This window comes from Chiroxiphia lanceolata, chromosome 2, assembly GCF_009829145.1.
Source record: "Chiroxiphia lanceolata isolate bChiLan1 chromosome 2, bChiLan1.pri, whole genome shotgun sequence".
Taxonomy (NCBI): domain Eukaryota; kingdom Metazoa; phylum Chordata; class Aves; order Passeriformes; family Pipridae; genus Chiroxiphia; species Chiroxiphia lanceolata.
The window spans coordinates 59,474,248-59,494,199 of record NC_045638.1 but is presented as its reverse complement, the minus strand read 5'-3'; the positions used below and the strand labels follow the sequence as shown (position 1 = coordinate 59,494,199).

General features: G+C 41.4%; 1 protein-coding gene across 8 annotated transcripts in view; it reads right to left on the bottom strand.

Annotated features, from left to right (window-relative positions):
* Positions 1 to 7,054, bottom strand: part of ENOX1 (ecto-NOX disulfide-thiol exchanger 1) — a 361,700-nt gene extending 354,646 nt beyond the window's left edge. For 6 of the 8 annotated variants that reach the window (XM_032680004.1, XM_032680003.1, XM_032680009.1 and 3 more), the window contains exon 1: positions 3,997 to 4,058. The gene's annotated coding sequence lies outside the window, so the exon portion shown is untranslated. Of the gene's footprint in view, positions 1 to 3,753; positions 3,803 to 3,996; positions 4,059 to 7,031 lie in introns of those variants that run through there. The other 2 variants (XM_032680006.1, XM_032680005.1) reach the window with 2 other exon arrangements.
* Positions 7,055 to 19,952: the final 12,898 nt, after the last annotated feature.

The window sequence follows — 19,952 nt, the reverse complement described above, 5'->3', positions numbered from 1 at the left end:
TCAGTGGCCAAACCATATTACAGCAGATGTAAATTTTACATTCATCACCAGCAGCAAATGCAGTTGGCATAACAGGAGTTTCGTGGAGACTATTTAAAATCATTTCCAAATGTCTTTCATTGTTTACACAGAGAATACTTCACGACCTTTCTCTCCCCCCCTTGTTTTTTTCTTTGTACTTTTTGTTTTCTTCGCCTTCCCTCATTCTACTGCCTGGTAAACACAGGCAGAGGCTAAGTGGGGACTGCAATTAGGCTGCCCTATCAAGCTTCATCTGTGGACTATCTAATTTTAAGACTCAAGGTTTGGGAGGGGTGCCATCTGAGAAAGAAACAGAGAAGAGAAATTGGAAAATGCCTACTTCCTCTCAATCCAAAAAGCCTTCCAAAATTCAATTAACATGTTCTAAACTAAACCATCCACATATGCTATAGCACTAAAATCATGATTTCAAATACAGACAAGAAAGTAGCTGCTCATAGATGTTTATCAGAATCATAATATTCTCTGACCATTCCACTTCCACTTTTTTTATTGAAGTGGCATCTGTTGTAACCCTTTTCTACCTCAGTATTTGAGATGAACCAGAAAAATACCTATAGGCAATATAAATAAATAGTCTGTGACTGTATACGGTACCTCTTAAATTATGCTATGAACCCCTAAGTCACTTGGAGAACACAACTCCCATGCCTAGCAAAAATGCTGTTGTTTAATAATGCATACATGATTAAGTTCTCTGTCTTCCCCACAGCAAATTTTTCTTGTGATTTTACAGTTTCCCAGACTGCAATAATACCTTCATTTTCACAGACTCACTGGTGCAACCAATAGGAAAACTACCTCTGTTTCAATTTACAGTGTGACATCTGTAAATACCACTGGATAGCAAAGACTTGTAGGTAAAACTCTGTGAACAACTTTTTGCCGTTTTCTTTTATAAAAATGAGACAAAAGCATAGAAACTTCTCTGCTGCACTGTACATACACCTACACATCTGTGCCTGCTCACCTCCTTTCCCTACGGTAGTTCAGCATCTCCAGCAGTTTCCTGAGCACTAACACCTGCACCCATCCCGGGTCAGATCTCGCTTGCACTAATGGATTTTTTCAGATAGATGGCAGTGCACAAAGTGCATCCCAGATTGGTCCAGGGTCGAGATGCGATTTCAATGCTCAAACACTAAATAAGGGAAGCACTGCATTATCAAAAGCACTTTTAGAAAGATCATGACTTAGGACCCAATGCTGCTGCACGATGACAGCACTGGCTCTTTGGAAGGGCTGAACTGGGTGCCAAGAATGTAAACATGGCAAAGCAGCACTTAGGATTTTACTTTCCATTCCTGGGAGCCACAAAGCATTTTTCTTTCAATATATTCTAATAAACATGGTTCTAAAACACAAAGCTAAAGGATGACTAACAAAACAAAATCCATAAAGACACTGCATGTTGGATACAGGAGAGGATATATCTGATTTTCAAGGGTCTGTAATAGCACAGATTGAGAAACAATTCTGCAATAAGAACAGGCTATTCCAAATCACTCACATTGGCAAAAATTTTACAGTTACTACTTAATTTTGTGTCCTCTTCATTCTAAGAGATACTGTTATTAAGAGAGAGGAGCGAAATTTTAACCATTTAACCAAATTTACCCCAGCAAATTTCTTTCTCACAAAAGGAAAATATTAACAAAGCAGCTGAAACAAATAGGAGTGAATCTCCCTGGACAATTAGTACTTTGGTACCTACTACTTGGGGATTTTGACACTAGCTATCATGATGTGGAAGCATCCACCATCGTTTTGTTTTCTGTTTGCAGTAGGGGGTTGCTAGGAAACAAAATACTATTGTCTGATTTCATGATCTATTGCCTGGTTTGCCTGGCAATAAAGTCTTCGAAATCTATTATCAGATTATTTTATATTTTACAGCACTATTAAAACTAACATTAAAACACATGCATGCAGAGACAAACAGTAAAAAATGCCTCAAAATTCAGGGGCAAGTATGTATATATTCCAGGTTGAGGAAGACAAACTATCCTGAGGAAAAATGAACTCAAACAGTATGGTACTATTTATGTGTGCACACACTCACATGAGTATCAGCATTCCTCAACTGTATCTGTAGTTTTGCTGACTTGTCAAAGATGCTCTCACTTCTCAGGATACAAAACGTTCTCTTACTACTCGAGAGCTACTGTACACTGCAAGTTCTGTAAATACCACATGCTGCAGAATGCCTGATGCAGGCGAGCACGCACGCCACAATGATTTTTGTTCTTGGAATTTAGCTCTGGGTTGTTTCAATGACTTAATTTCTTTATGCATTTTTTTTTTTTACATTTGGACAGATAGAAGAGTCAGAGAAAACTCCCAACTCCCCCTCTCACACTCCCTTCTTGGGTTGTAACATAAATAAATAATCATACAGATAGATAAATAAATACAAGTATCAGGAGAGGAGATCCAAAATTGAAAGCCACAATAGCAAATTTCACGTACTTTTGTCAGTGGCAAGTCTTTACAAAGTGAGAGATTGAAAGATGATGAAAACCAGAGAAACGTGGGTGCCTATTAGGCATTGCCACCAACATGACAGGACACCTCAACTGCAAAAACCAATCATCCTTAAAAACTGAGAGACAGATGAAGAGAGTTCATCACAAAGTCATAGAGAAAAAGGTTTTAAATAAAAACTGCAGTAGTTATTACTCTTTTATGTATATCTATAATTTCACACCATGCACAACATGCACTATTTCGAAGTCCTTTCAACTTATTTATGTATGTCTATGCATTTTATCACTCTTTAAATCTGAGAAAAAAATGAATGAGGTACATTGCAAAAAAACCATCAAAGCTTTTGACATATTACAACAGAACTCCCAGTGATAAGAAAAAAAGAAGTAATAACACCCAACATAGAAAATATACAACTCGTGAGAAGGACCTTAGAGCATCTCTCCTGCCCAGAGATGGATTTATTCAGACTCTAACCTTCCTACCAGGAACTAGGAGCCCCTACCTAACCACATTTAGAGTTAAAGAACAAAAGAGTAAAATGCGAGACAGCTTCTTCCCAAAACAACAGCAAGCTGCTTGTAGCGATTAGATCAAAGCAGCGAGAGATGGACACGACCCATGACCAATCCCTCTCCTCGCCAGGGTCGGATACGGCTGTTCCCCAGCTAGTAACCCGCTACACTGCTAGTTACAAAACGGTGCCCATCTCTCGGCGACACCGGCATCCTGTCACCTACGGCTTCACTGAAACCTGTTTTAAAGCACGCACTCAAGGAACGGGAAGAAAGAGGAGAGGGATGGGACAGTCTCTTCCCGAGCTGCTACCAAAAACTGTTCTGCCAACTGCAGGGGGACTGCCGAGGACCTCGCAGCCGCAGCCACCCGGCTCTCGGGCTCGGGCAGAGCGGGAGGGACCCCGGGTCCGGCCCCGGCTGCCCTGGGTGCGCTGCCCGCCTGCCCACGCGTGTGTGCCGGAGGAGGCTGCCTGGCGTGGCGGGAGCAGCGCTGGGCGCAGGAGCCCCGATCTCCCTGCACCGCAGCAGCGACTGCAATTAAAGAAAAAAAAAAAAAGAATAAAAAAAAAAAAGGACAAATAAATAAATAAATAAATAAATAAATAGCCCTCTAGCGGGAATGGGAAAATAAAAGCCCAGTCTAAACAGGCGGACCCCAAACAACAACAAACACTAGGCGCCCAGGAGAGCAAACTTTCTGACTCACCGGGGAGAGCCAGTGCCCGGGGGGCGCCGGGCAGCGGCGGGGGCGGCGCGCAGCCCCGGGTGCCGGGAGAGGGCAGCTGGAGCCGGAGCCGGGCGAGGCAAGCGCCGCCGGCGGTTCTGGGGCAGCGCGTCTCGCCCCTCTCCCGCCGCCCTTCCCTCCCTCCCTCCCTCCTTCCCACCCCGTCCCTCCGCAGCGCCAGGAGCCGCCCGGGGCGGGCTGCCGCCGCGGGACCGCCGTACCTACCGGCTGCCGGTGCGGGGCCGCGGAGCAGCGGAGCCGCCGCCGCCGCCCCCCTTCGGCGGCTGCCGGGCCCGGCGGCGCTGCAGCAGGCGGAGGACGCCCCGCGGCGGCGGGGAGCGCGGGGCCGGGGTGCGGAGAACCGGCGGCCGCCGAGGCACAGGCAGCGCGGTGCCTCTGCCCGGCCGTGTGTGTGTGTATGTGTGCTGGGGAGGGATGCTGCAAGGGACCGAGGGAAAATTCTCCCCTCCTAGCAAAGCCGCCGACAAATGGCAAGGCAGGTGTGCAGGGGAGGCAAGGCTCCCGGAGGAGGAGGAGGAAAGGGGAGAGGGGCGGTGAGAAGGGCGGGGAGCGCACAGCCGTCACGGCGTCCCGGGGACAGCGGCCCCGCCGAGGAGGTGCCGGGCGCGGCCCCTGGGGCGGGCGGTGGGGCCGCACGACGCAGGGAGAAGCCCCGCCAGCAGCCGCGGGAAGCGCGGCCCGCTCCGCCGGCGGGGCGGGGAACCGGCCGTGGGTGGGCAACGGGGAGCGGGCCCAGCGGAGGGAGGGGGTGCTTCAGCGACCCCGAGCAGAGCATCCTACCGCAAGTTTTCCCCGAGGCCTTCCCCCTCAAACGTCCCTGGCCGCTACTCTGTGCAGCTTGTGGAGCTGCACCCCATCCGACGGGTACGGTGCTTTATTTGGGAATCCTCCCGTGCGGGAGGACCCTTCAGGGGACACCCTTAGCTATAGGGTCTGGGTTTTTGCTTATTCATTTCCCGGGCAGGAGACAACCCTCAAGTGTGACAAGAGCACCTGACCTTACCTTTCATCCACGAAGCCATGGGGCAGGTGGCCGAGGACAGGTCTTCCCAGGACAAGGCGCTGGGCCCAGGGGTGCTGGCAGATACAAGTGCTTCCCCAGAGCCAAGCAGGTCTCCCAGAGAGACCGTTGAACTCCTCATCTGAGCAGGGAATTTAGCAAGGCTTTTGCAGCTGCATCTCTGCTCCCACAGAAGATGCTAGCTAATCTGAACTCTTCCTGTTATTTGAACAGGAAAAACCTGCTCCTTTCTTGCCCTGAATTACCATGCAGGGCTGCTGTAAGCAGTCCCTTTCCTCTGTAGAGATGGTTGTGATTTAGTGCCAGAGAAAGCCTTTGTATGCCCATTTGTAATGCGTTTCAGCATACTTCTAGGTGACGATTAGTTGGTAAGTGAAAAGTGGCTGTGGCTGAAAGGTGGAAACTAACATCAGGTATTAAATATTGCACACGGCAGCTATGATTTCTAGTGGTAGGAAGAAAATCTGATAGAAAAATCTCCTGCCTCTTATTTTCCACAGTACTTCTTTCACCAAAGCAATATGAAATTATATCCACAGGTATTGGGCTAATTATGTATGCTTACCAGCTCATCAGCTTGGGTCTACCAGCAGGCACACTTACGAAACAGAAGCAATTTCCACACCACTGGGTTCATCTGATTTAAACAATACTGGCTTGTGTTGCCTCTGTGTGTAGTTTTTTTCCCTTGGCTGGCAGGGTTAGTGTCACAGCTTCAGTTTGAGAAGTGACAACAAATAATACTGACACATACTATACCAAGCAACACAAGGACATGCATGGAGGACGAAACACGGAAATTAATGCGCTGATTTAGGTAAGGAGCAGGAGTCACTCTTGGTCCAGCTGTGCAGACGTGGATTATTTATTTCTGGACTGGTTCTTTCTTTGCTTTTTAATGGCAATACGGTTAGCTGAATAAAGAAGAAGTTGCTGAGAGTATTTCTGTTAAATGTAGCCCTGATGAAAGTAAGATGTAATTATAACTTGGACATCCTCTTCTATATTATTTACAGTAAAACACATCTTTTCAGTCCTTTAAAGCACCAGCCCTAAACCTGTTCATCCTTAAGCAAGCACCTTTTGAAAAGCACACAAAAAACCTGTAGGAAGTTCATGCACAACTTGTATTTCACCTGTAAACTAGTTTGCAAAATCAAGGACTAGTTAAAAAAGACCACACAAACTCCACTGCCTGAATATATTTCTTAAGTATTTTGCCTGTATCTGTGTTAAATTTGCTTCTTCATCTCTTTCTCCTAACACTGAATGCAATCGTACTTAGAAACACGCACAGATAACAACACAACACACTTTAAATACAGTTTTCTTTACTGTTGCATAAGCCTTGGTATAAAACAGAGGTAAAAGAAAATATTTCTGCCAGTGTTGGTCTTGTTTCATGTAACTGACTGAAGCAGGGAAACGCTTGACAAGGTTGTCTCATTATGGCAATTCGGGATTGTCCCCTCCTTCCCTCCCACAGAACTGCCTGGACAAGTGCAAGCACACAAACACAAATGCAAAAATCTGCAGAAGGTGTTACTATCTTCATGTGATTTTCACTAACACGTTCAGCATTTATCTGCTAATTGTAGGTCAGTACCAGACGAGTTCCAGCCAAGACCTCCCTTTGTTATGTTCTGAATAGCTCTTGGGAAGTTGCTGGCTTGACCCTGGAGACTTTATAGTCTAATTTTTTAATAACTGAAGGATTATTTTTTTTAATTTGAAAAAGGACTCATTTTAGCTGTCACATAAGCATGCATTATATCCCAAGACTTCAATCGAAGCTGCACAGACATATCTGAGAGCACAATTAGGCCCTCTGGACCTTTTAAAGCTTCAAAAATAGTCATGTGTAATTCCTTCTTCTGTGGATCCTGCAAGCTTTAAGAGAATTTTTGAAAGCTGTAAATTCCTATTTATCCACTAAGAGGCTCACGGGCAATCTTCCCCTAATGGAAATAGAACTGTAAAGCTGAAACATTAATATACAGAATATGATACATTACACAGGGAGACTCGTTGTAGCCAAGAAGAGGGCACAGTGGCCATGCCGCTATGGAGCCAGTGCCAAGCAGGTTCAATCCGCTTTCTTGGCTTCCTGCACACAGGTTTCACTGTCTGATTTATATTAGTACTGCACAGTTCTCCCCTTAAAAAAAAAACAAAAACAAAAACAAAACCAACAACAACAACAATAAACCCATCTGACCTTTGAATCCCTCATCTGCATTGGCTGGCAGCCGGCATTGGCGAATTGGAAGGCACAGTTTGGTCTAAATGCAAGACAGCTATTCTTCAATAACTGCACTGTTAATATGCAAATCTCAGTCCGCCGCCGACTGTAATCTCCTGCCTCTGATTGGCTTCAGTGATGAAAAAGATTCAGGTTATTCGTTAGCAGGGAAAATACGTTCTTCAGGTTCCCCCTTAAGATGAAGCAATAGAAAGCCTCAAGAATGTACAGGCTAGAGACAAACAACAACAAAGCAAGACAAAGAGAATCCAAGCTGTCAGAGACTGGAACGGTTAATGATTTATGCATTCTAGGAGACTTTTGCAGGCTTTTGACCTCTGATGGACAGTTGGGCTCATCCGTCCCTCCAGCGCTGAAGGTGTCAAGCCCTGAAAAGGCAGAAAGAGCCAAGTTTATACCTTTGATGGCCCATCGAAGGCCATCCCCTCCTCTGCCAATCTTGAAAGGCGGGAACCAGGCCAGACACAGAAACTCTGCGCAGGCCCAGGGAGAGTTTGGAGGCTCGAGGCATGGCCTGTGACACTAACCATGGGTATAATAACTCATAACTTCTTGGAGTGTGGGGGCTTCCCTCCTTCATCCCCAGCAGATCAAGGCCACCACTTCAACTGACAGACATGGAAGCGGCAACTACCAAGTGTCATTGCTGGACCCTGTGGGCGGTGACTATATACATCTGTCCACTCTCAGCTTTTCTTTTTCTTTATTCTCCCTTACTCTTATCCTGTCTTTCTCTCCCCTATGCATTTTCTCTCCCCCCCCACAAAGGTTATCTCTATGTCACATTGTTATATGACAACACCCAAAATCCTAGCATACCTGCTGAAACAAAATTGTTAAAATAAACCTTACCAATATATGTTTTCAGACACCGATTATTCAGTGTCGTTTCACTCTAATCCACCCCAAGGGAATTATTGTTAAGAACCTGGGTTACCCCCCTCCCCTTTCTCTGGGGTGGGTCGTAACACAAGCAAATAGGATTAGAAATGTGATAAAAGGAGAAACTGTGCATTTAAAAATTTTCCTGATTCCTTCTCCTCTTCCTAGCTTTCTCTTGGGAGTTTTCCCAGTGACTGCAGATGGACCACTTTTGTTTTGTTTGATTGGTTGTTTTCAACCCTTGCCTTCTATATATGATATTGTTGTCGAGTTCACAGCAGAAGACTTGAATTTGCACTGATAATGTGTCTGTCTTCCTGAGTCAACTTTGTTGGCTGGCAAACAGAATCCTAGGAAGCAATATGTCAACATGTACTGATAAATATCTTGATACCAAAAAGGTGAATGGAGCCATAAAGCAAGAAGCAGTCCATAGTTCAACTCTTCAAAAACCATTGCAAAAACCAATGCATCAATATTGGCATATTCTTCACAGAAGGCCAGACTTAGCTAACCTCTGAACTTGGTGTTTTTAGCACCATGCTCCAAACAACTGAGCTAATCTCAGGGTCTTTGAGGACTTCCAAGCACTCCAAAGTTTCCTCAGAATTTAACACTAAGTTCACAGGTTCGATCTCTCCCTGTATGGGCTAGTTGCTTTAAGAGTTGGACTCAGTGATCGTTATGGGTCCCTTTCGACTCAGCATATTCTGTGAAAGCAGATGTGCAGCCACACTGGTCCTCCCTCTTTGGCGTTATTTTGTAAATCTTCCTTCATTCTTCAAATTCAGCTTTCCTGAAACATAGCACCTGACAAGCTGCATTGTCTTCATTCCTGTACAGATGCAGCCAGCTCTTCTGCTTCCTGCTCCAGAGTGGCAGATGAGATCAAGTTGGTAATTTCTTAGATCAATTTATCTGGGCTGAAATTGCAAAATCAGCATTAATTCCAGTGAAATCAGTATTAATTTTGTCATCAATTTGGTCACAACTGTGATTTTGCTTCTCAGAGCTAGCAGCACAGTATTTTTGGAGGACTAGACATTGACTCTAATTTCCAAATAAGATGAAGAAGGCCAGGCGCTGTTAGCATTCAAATGAGTGACCCTTTTCTTTCCTCATGCTTTTTGCCAAGGGGTAGCTAGGTAATTTTGTGTGGATGGACAAAGCCTCTGACTAAAAAGAAGCAGAGCTCTGAGAAGTAAGGTAATCTTGCCTGTGTTTCCCACAAAGCAGGTCAGGCAGCTCCTTGTACAAATTACTAAACAAAAAGTGACACACGCACCTGTGAGGAACCTGCAGTGAGCGTGCGATAGGGTTACCTGACTGCAAGTCCTTTAACACCTGGGAAGGATGGAGGATTGAGCTCAGAGGGGAATTCACACAGGGCTTTTGATTAACTTGCCACAAAGAAGTTGTAAAAAATAGAGACCTATGCCACAAAGCCGCTTTCCTTTTCTGTCTCACTCATTTCAGATAAAAAGATAATGATGGGAATAGCACAGAGAAATGCAGGCAGATATCTGAAACTAAAGCTTAGAAGGAAAAGATTTTGACAAGAACCACATAAGCTTCCCACAGCAAAGGTCAAACAGTGACTCCCATGCAAATTAATGCCACTTCAGCTATTATAAAGGAACTTTAGTATTTCAGTTTCAGCAAAAAGCCTGAAAAATGCATTATGCAATCCATTTATTCTGTCGGGTTTTTCTCCCAAGTGATATGGCTATCTCTTTCAAATATATATAAGGATTCTCCTTTAATAAATAATAATAAAGCTAGGAAATAATTAACTCTTTAATGTGTTCTCCCTGGTCTTGCTTTAGAGAAGGGAAGAAAAAAACTCTACACGTTTCAGCAGGCAGAGCTACAAGCACATCCAACTAGATAATTGACACAGCCGTTGAGCCAGCACAGCGTTAACTCTGTTTTAAGCTTCCTCAAATCATCTAGCTTTAGAAACCATGTAACTTAATTGGATTGCTACAGATCTGACAGCTCCCGTGGATGGTATGCTAACGGATTGCATCGCTACTCTATGATCGGATACGTGAGCTAATGCTGTCAGTCCTGTGCACTGTTACCAGCCCTGAAGCTTGTTTTTCATCTTCCAATCACTATCAAAGAATGAAAACAACTGTGTTCCTCTCGTAAATGTGAAAAATTAAATTTGAGAGAATTTAAAACCACCATGTATGTGAAGCAGGATATTTGAGCCAAGCCTCACATCCTTGGTCATGTAGGTGATTTTCCACCATGTGGCCGGTTCCACTGAAACTCCAGTTAACTCAAACGGGCTTGTCAAAATAGTCAGTCTTACTTAGATAAGGAAAAGTCTGCTGAGAACAAGGTCTTTTTCATCCCACAGGAGAAAATATGAAGACAATTTACAAAGCAACACTATGTATGCTCAGTAAACACAGGTAGAGAGACAGTGTGGATAATAAAAGCTTAATAGCAGACTGACAAATCCAAAAACGCAGTTTCAATTTCTACTTTAATGAGGCAAAAGCTAAGAATATTTGTAAGCTGAAGATGTCCACAAGGCATGAGTGACAGGTAGGTGCCAAATCATCATCAAAAGTCTGTGAGATTTAGATACCTCTCTGCCATTTGAGTCAGCAAACACCTCCCTGGCTTCAGAGATCTTTCAAAAGGGAAGACTGGTAATTTGACTCTTATGCTGTCTCTTTGTTGCTTATTTCCTGAATGCCCATTATACTCTATCGCTGTTCCGTTTGTTTTGCAATTTTTATTTAGAAATCACCCAAAGCAAGCATAATCCTAGTTCTTAACTCTTACCTGGACTATTTAGATATTATTGCCCTGTCTTGGAGCCCAGGGAAGTGGGTGCACTGAAAGCACAGACTTAACTTTTTTCATGTTTATGTCAATTAATACTGAGTTAAAGCTGCTACTGATTATTTAGTAGACAAATGTCTGTTTATTCAACAACACCATGGGAAATTTCAAAATAGACAAAAGTAGACATTCTGGAAGAACCAATTGCAGTAGGCTAGTCCTAACTCTTTTTTCGTTTTTTTTTTTTTTTTTTCTTTCTGTGTGTATGTGTGTATGTGGGAGGGGTGTTGGTTTCTTGGGTTTTTTGGTTGTTTCTTTGGTTGTTGTTGTTGTTTCAGGTTTTTTTTTAAACTGCTCATAATGACATCTTTGCAGAAAGTGATGAATAAAATTACTATGTCCAGACACTCTTCTCTGAGGACACTGTCATCATTTTTCAGCAACTGTCCTTCTTCTTTTTGCCTTCGGTGATAAGTAGTCCTTGTGCAAACCTATCAGATAGGCTGTTAAAGGATTATTTTTCCCAAACCAGACCATTCTTCAAGACTCAGCCTGACTTACCTTGCTTGTGAAGATCTTCCTGAATGAGACTATAAAATCCTTCCACTGTTCTTTGTCATAACCACATCACTATGCAAAGTTTCCACAAGCCATTAACTATCAATACAGTCCATCCATATTTTCCATGCATACTTCCATCAAATAATGCTTAATTCAAGCTACTCTCAACCCCAACATTGAACTTTGATGTTATAAATAGTCTAGAATTTTACTAGGAGGAGAGATCCTGATTTTTTTCCTTACTTCAACAATCACTATAATGCAGCCACACGTGGGGTGGCTCTTTAGCAATACAGAACAGTGCTATATAATATGATGATTGGGAATGGAAAATGAAGACTAATGTATTCAGCTGAAGTGGCAACTGAAATTTCCATAGGCAGAATATAATTACCTAAGCTGGCATTCTGCCAGGACACTGTTTTTAACACTAATACTCCTACAATACTCCTACTTATGAGCAATATGGAAAAAAAGTAACAGCAGGATTTTTTAATTGAACCAGTGTGAACCCAACTACAGTAGCTTGCAGTCCAATTAAAATTGACAACCCAGTGAAGCGGATACACATAACATAGAGATAAATATAGAAAATCCAAGTTGTTCTCTTTTTCTTTGTCCTCTCCTCTTGGTAAGTTGGTTTGATTTTTTTTTCCTGCTGGATATTTCATTTCATTTTCTGAATCTCTTGATGCCAGGAAACTATCATTGACTGGAAACACTTACTAGCTTTTTGCAGCCAGCTTTATAACTTAAAATAAAGATGGAAAATTATATCCTGTTAAATGTTACAGCATTGCATTTCTTTCCTTTTCTACAGCACACAGTATTAAAATTACATTGGCTGTGCAGCAGGAGATTAGAAAGAGCAACTGCTTTTAACCTTTAATAGTAAATGATGCTGAAGTTGCTAAATCTGTCTTTGAATCCCACAAAGTGCATTGCACTATCAACTGGAAACTTGTAGCTAACCTTGAAGCAAGCGATCTGATCCCCCACCAAAAATACTGCAAAGGCTAATTCTGAAAGGCAAAACTACTTCCCTTTCTCTTTTTTCTTCTCTTTTGGGAAAAATAAATTCTTTAAATGGCATAAAATACACTACACTTTTTTCTCCTTGTTCTGTATTCTCTACTCACATGAGCAGGTCTTTCACAGACACACAGAACCGTGCAAGCACCCACAGAGGTCAAAGGGGCCCCTGGAGAATTATTATTCCTCATCTGACAGAGGTGTTGGGAGGCACACTTCATAAGTGAAGTACCCTGAAAGCCCTAGATAACAGCTGCTATATGTTGTAATAAATTAGTACTATTCATTATTACAGAAGAGCTAAACCGTATTTGTAATTGACCATTGCCTGAATCTTTTCTGAAGTTATTGGGGCTTGGAAATATGCCTCAAAGTAAATCTGTTAGTTAATAGAATGAAAGAAGTAAAGCAGCAATGGGGTGTGTTTTAAGAGCAAAACAGAAGAAAGTTCCCCTGGGCTGTATCCTATTGACCTTTAGTTCCATTATTGTTTCTAAAATGTTTTTCCATTTAAGGCATTGCCACTGAATCCTTCCCAAGAAGCTCTGGGAAAGGATATAAAGTGAGGTCTCAACTAAGCTTGTAAGTGACATCTCTAAAAATGGAGGGTTGAATTATGTTTTACTGACAGCCAGGTTTTAGGGGGGAAATTCTCCAGGCTTTGGCCATGAATCTTCTATAATATAATAAATGGTGCCATCTACTGGTTCTCTTTTGCTTTTGATCAGTATCAGGATTTGATTACACAGTATAGCTACTCGAAGTAGCATTAAAACACCAAAGAATCAAGCCAATATGACTGTAGCTAGCATTCTTCCTGGATCTTGAAATGATTTACAGGGATTTTCACAAAGCAAACAAGCCTAAAATGAAATAAGAGCAGTAGGACAAAGAAAAATTGCGAGAGAGAAAAGGGAGCGTTGCAGCAGACATGTGAAACTGGATTAAGGGTCGATACTGAAGACGGATACAGCTAAACTGAACCAGATGCAGCCATCCCAGAGGACAAATCAGTAATAAGGCTCCTCAGAGAGAAGAGCAGAGCTTCTCCAATCCCTCACAATTAATTTTCTGTTAGAAAAAGAGTAGCCAATCATGGTGGGTTTTTTCCCTTCCACCCACTCCAGTTTCTACTATTAAATAAAGTAGAAAATGTAAACAGCCCTGACAGAAGAAATATACAGATACACAAAAATGTTATGGGTCAGTTTCTTTCTCAGAGTTAAATATTTTTCCTGGTTGACTGCAGGAGCGAGATTTGACTCTCTGACTTATGCCTCAGTAAAACTACATGGTTCTACTCTTAGGCACACTATGAAATCTTGGCATTTCCTCTGGGGTCAAACTGGACTCACTGAGTAAAGGAATTGCCACAGATATTATTTTCTATTGTTGCTTTGAATGTATCTGGAGAATTTGTTTGAAAAAGCAAAATTGGCTGTAGAGATATTTTAGTCTGATTTTCTAAGAAAAAGAGACTAATGCAATCACATCATCTGGCAACAGGGAAACAGTCTCAAAAATACACAATTATGTCAAGTGCTTCACAAAAAGCAGAGTGACTGTTAGTGCTCCTTTGGAAGAAAAAGCGTGAGTGAAAGTTCTTAGATATCACACAACCCCAACAGACACAAATCCACATGAAGGTTCTCTCCTTCAGTTTGACTTCCCGTAAAATAGGTTTTGTCATAATACTCTTCACCTGGTAAGAAACAGATAAGCAGAAAAGGATGGAAATGCAGGTTATCGGTGCTACTATTATTGCTACAAATGGAACCTACATCCGAGTAAGTTATTACTTCTTGGGCTTCAGTTTTATCTCCTATCAATGAAGATCATGTTTACCTGTGCCTCATGGACTGCTTTTAGACTTTAAATATAAGAAATTGTGGAAACCATATCTTGACACAGATGTAGATTTCACAGAATATTTTGACTTGGAAGGGACCCACGAAGATCATTAAGTCACAACTCTTAAGCGAATGGCCCATACGGGGATCAAACCTGCAACCTTAGTATAATTAGCACCATGCTCTAACCAACTGAGAATCAGAAGTGCAAAGAGTGTCAAACAGTTCTCACAGCAGAGTTTCATCTCCACTTCTGGACCCTAAGTTAAGGTTTTTATATATCTTTCAGGAGTATGAGTTTTGGCAACAGCCACATACAGGAATTTCAGGCAATACAACTCCATTTGAAGTTGTGCTGGAAAGGACAGGGAACACTGGAATTGCTGTGGAAAGCCTCTCAGGCAGCCCTGAAAATGAGCGGCTTCTGTAAAATCACAGAAGACAGGTTGAGAATCCTATTCCCACATGTGTAATCAGGACTTTTGAAAGGGTGTAACCGAGGGCCACAAAGAAGCCTATGACAATAAAAGTGGTATACATTTTGTGATTAGCATGCAAAGCCACTCTTAACAGACTGCTTTTGTGTCAATGTGTGCAAATATTTTCTTAGTTTAGTTTATCCAGTAGTGGATAGCCTGATATCGCAAACCTGAAGTTCTAAGGATTTGATATCCTGCTAGATACACAACAAGGTTTATAGCAGGCCTTCATTAATCTCCCTTTACATTTTTCATAAGTCTAAGATTAGTGTAAGAATTTAACCAAATGAAGAGGATATTCAGCACGTTGATTCCTCCCACCACGCAGGGGAGTTTCTGTCCCAGTACGAATACACAAAGGTAAAAGTTCTCTTTTTGGCACCAACTCTAACCTTCTGTCTCAAATGGACTCCAGCTAGTCTGTGGTGATCTGTCACACAACTAAGTTTTAAGAGAAAAGGCCTAGCTCCTGTAAGAAAGGTGCTGACAATACTTCCATTCTCCGGTTCCTGTAAGTTCTTTGGACAATGTGTAGCATTGGAGAAATTGGCTACTTGCTGCTGTGCATGAAGCCCAGAGCTTCCAGTTCAATTTCTGGCTCCAGGAACAGATAGGGAACAAGCGTTGAGCTCAGGCAGCAGATGGGGATGTTGGTAATTGGTCTGTTTTGATGCTGGGCCATCCACTGACAGTCACTTCGCACTTCTCTCTCAGCAGTGATTTGCCATGTCAAAGAGCTACAGATATGGCAACGATAACAAAGAAAGTGGAAACAGCAATCACTTCAGTGCTGACAATCCCTTTTCCTCGACTGTGCTAACCAAATTTGCTGCAGAATGTTGTGAGGCAGCTTGGACTTGGCAGATGCTTTGCAGACCAAAAGATGTGATTTGTGCTTCTTACAGTGTCAAGTGACAATGATTTTACGTGAGTGTTGTCATTTGTAATGCATTTTTGCAGCTTTCTTTAAAAGCCTGGTGATGGTTATAAATGAAGGAAAGCATAACGGTCTACCATATGTGCAAAATAATACACTGGGTGAAAACTACAGTGGCTCATAAACAAGGGATTAGAGCTCAGTAAAGGTTGTGAGTGTGACAGAAGTTTTACTGCAAAAGCAGTATTCACAACCAGGAGCAGGAATAAAAGACTGCAGTTGAATTCAGTCTGGAAGAGAATTCAGGAGCATGTTGGAACCAGTGGTAAAGTTTTGGAGCTGTTAAATCAAACTCCTCCAGTTTAAAAAATGGTAGCAGATTACAATCATTATACTATGGAAGAATTCAACTTTCACATTTTTGTCTTCTCTAGAGATTACTGACTACAAATCTTAGTAATTTTGCAGTAACAATTGTAACAATTCTGTAATGTCTCTGCCATATTTTACAGGCTCTAGGACAGTAAATTACTGTGATTATACTGTTTTAGGGGAGGTACTATATCAGAGATTCTGTTCGCATTTCACTTTTGAGCAGAGTTGCTAAATTCTCTGTGTTTGTCAAGAATTTTTTCTGGTTTTCATTAAAATGAAAGAAAATTACTAATTGCAGTTCAGTCATTTAAAATGCAGTAAAAGAAGTAAAATATTTATTGAATTGAAGTAATAGAAAACCACAGGTGCCTAAAAAGGGATTTTACTGTGTGGATCTGTTTAATTATGTCATGTAAAATGTCACCCTTTAGAGGGCCAAGTTCTATTCTTTCATTTTTGATGGAGCTGCATATATTTCTAAATATAGAAGATTGTCAAGGGAAATGCTGGCAGAACAATCGGTGGAGTACCTCAATACAAAAGATAATTTGAAATCTAAAAGCAACTACTTGCCTTGACTTTTCTGAATGTCATCACCTCTATTCCAGACAAACAGAGGAAGAAAGACTGTTGCTGTGGTATTTCCAACGCAGGCAAACAACTCTAGGGAAGGGCATCTCTGCAGGACAATTCTGCTTTCTTAGAGCAATTAATTTCACCAAAACACTTCTCTGAGAACTCGGAGGAGAGGGTGAAACACCTTGTTAAGGCACCTCTTTTTCACATGGGAAATCTAGATATTCATTTACAGGCTTGGTACGGCCAAGGTTAGGCAAGAAGAATCCCACACACAGATTCAGCAAACTTCACTGCAAGTGGTCTCCTGCCTTCAATTCCACTATTGAAAGTCTCTTTGCCATGCTGGACAGGGGCTGATCAGCTAACACAACATCCAACGCAGGCTGTGGAGGGAGATGTTCTGCAGATACATTACTTGGAATTCTGGCACTGAAGAACTGCACTAGTGTATCTACTAAGGAGCATCATTCTCGGAGTTCATTAGGCACATCTGCAAAAGTAAGAGATTTAATGGCTGTGAAACAGACCATTCGCTTTCATGACTGCTAAATCCCCATTGGAAGAGTACTCCCACCTCGCTATTGATTTAAACTAACTGTTAAGTTAAACAAAAATATCCTGAAGGACATCCCAAAGGCAATTGCCATAACACTTATTTCACACTGGTAATTTGGTCTCAATAGCCAAAACATTCCTTTTGTTATCTCTAACAAGTATGCCTCATTTTCCATTCAAGAGAGGAAAAAACCTCAACAACTGTATTGCCAATCAAATATTTGAATTTTCTGGTTTTGTATTGCACATTTCTAGACTTCTATTTTTAATATACTAGCACATGTTTTCTATTAATAGATCTTCTCTTTCTCATTTATACTTGACCTTCTATAAATCATTAATTAAAATTTTTAGCATCACAATATGTCAGTTCTTCATGTGTTCCATTGCTTCTAAAAACAATGTTACATTGCTGTTTCTCTGATCAGCTGCTCTTTTATGCTTTTATGACAGCTTTTGTGTTGTTTGTTTCCCAATGTACATTATTTTCCACTCGTAAGTATTAAAAGCAAACATAATTATACTAAACAGTATCAGAAAATTAAAGCATTTGGGAAATACACTAATGAAAGTTCAACATTCCCTTTGTATGATAAAATTAGCACTCTTAAACTTCTAAATAAGCATGATTGAGAATGTCTCTGGTGCCAATAACCTAAAAAGTAGTCAAAATCCCCTGTGCCACTATGTACTAATGTAACACCAAGAAAAAAAAAAGAAAAGGTAAGCAAGTACTGATAAAAAAACCCAGACATTGCAAAGCCATTCAAATGGGAAGAAAGCCATCTGCAGCTGCCTGGGCAATATGAAAGCAAAGGGAGTTAAGTTTTCAAAGTGACAGCTAAACACCCTACAGGTGTAACTGCCAACGGGTGGTTCCTTTTTCACCTCCAGACTTACACTGAAGTCAGAGGGGTTAGACTAGACAAAAGCTGCAGTGAATCAGCAACTGATCTGTTAGCTCCTACTTTTCAACAGAAAACCAAATAGGCTTTGAAATCCTTAATTATTGTATTTCTGAAAATAGAATAAGCATGGTCTGTAGCTTCTTTTTAGGTGTTAAAGGAAAGGAGACAAGCCCACCAAAACACCATGATTGCTACTTTAAGAACTGAAGTGGTGTTATTGTAATGATTTACTTTTGTAATGAGTTACTTGTGATTTCATACTTTGATCCCTCTTTGAGTAGTGAGGTGTTTCTTTGTTGGTTTCTGAGTGCTAATTGCCGCAGTGCTGTGTTAAATCATTGTTATGCTGGTTTTCTTGAGCAGCAGGATGAATAATTGAATAATTAAATTTTAAAGGGATGAAGTTCATTAAAACTGGTATGGCTATAGAAATAACATTTTCCAGTAATTCAGTAAAAGGATGGTATACAGTTACTCAAACAATCTGTTGAAAAACGGGGGTTTTTTCCTATCTAGAAGATCAAATCTTTTGTGCACACAGCTTCTCTCAAGCAGACCAGGAATGACAACTAACCTGGTGTGACTTACCTCTCCATATGCTTCTCTGAGTACACTTAATCCTGGTATGATTCAAAGTTCAGCCATATAATTCTGCTGTTATTATGGGTAACTCACCAAAACTCAAATTCTGCATGTAAAACTAGATCTCAAGTCTATTAGAGGTGTAGGAACTACCATGCACCACTGCAGAATAACAGGATACTGTACAGAACTTGCAGAATAACACAGAACATTAATGACAAAACTCTCTTCCACTTTGAACTTTCTAGTGCAGAAGACAGCAATGTGTTGGGTCCCATGATGCTGAATACACTTGAGGCATTATATCACAAAATGAAGCTGCAGTGCTGAGCTGCAATGGGATCTACGTGCTACCTCTCCAGCTGCTATACTTAACACCTGAAAAAAATTTAAGCAGCTACTGAACCTCGTGAGGAAACAGTGGAGGTGTCATCATGAAGAGAAAGAAGCTCCATGGAAAACTGAGCATCGAACAGATCTCATAGTTTAGTTCAAAGAATCAGTTAAGAAAAAGCAAACCTGTGAGATTCTACCAATACTTGTAGAGTCAATAACAGTACTTCAGATCTTTTGCAACAGGTCTCTGTCACAAGTTAACAGAAACCGACAGTAATGTGGACTGTTACTGTTCCTAAATGGCCAGAGCATGACGGGATTATCTGTTGACTATGAAGGATTTTTCTGATTTAGGAACCTCACATTACACTACAGGTTCTGTAGTATAAAATTAACACAGGCTTCTGTACTACTGTTTTCCCCTTCCGAATTTATTTTACTTCCACTCATTGCAGCCTGTGTCTGTCTCCCATTCATATTCTCTTCCTATCCTTAAATTTATGAGCTATGTTTCCAACTTCATGCTCATTTTCAAGGAACTGCTCAGGGCTTTTTTGGTCATTAGGTACTAATTTTAAAAGTCTAGGTGACAAAGAGGAGACTGGAAATTCTCAGTGATGCAAGTATTATTAGCAACTGATGAAATAGTTCACATGACTGGAATGCTGAAGATTTTTAGATAAAATTTGTTTAGTGGAAGAGGTGAAAGTAGTGAATGATGTAGTGGTAGTACTACAGGGACTAGTCGGTCTGTATATCCTAATAATCCAGAAACTAATTGTGAATGTGCTAAAGCACAAAAGACAAGAAGAGAATACAGCAGAGTGGGAAGGAGGGAGAGTCTTTATAGAGTATGAAACCATAGCAGAATTATTTCTTATGACTTCTCAGCAGTGAGAGGCAGACTGTAGGGGAGCAATTGTCTTGCCATGGGAGAATTCAATTTCAGAAAAGTAGTATGGAGGTCACACAACTTATTAGAGTTTCTAAAATTATTCCTTGTGATCCTTTAATACAGAAAGTATTATTGCTCTCAGTGCAGAGTAACTCAATTATTG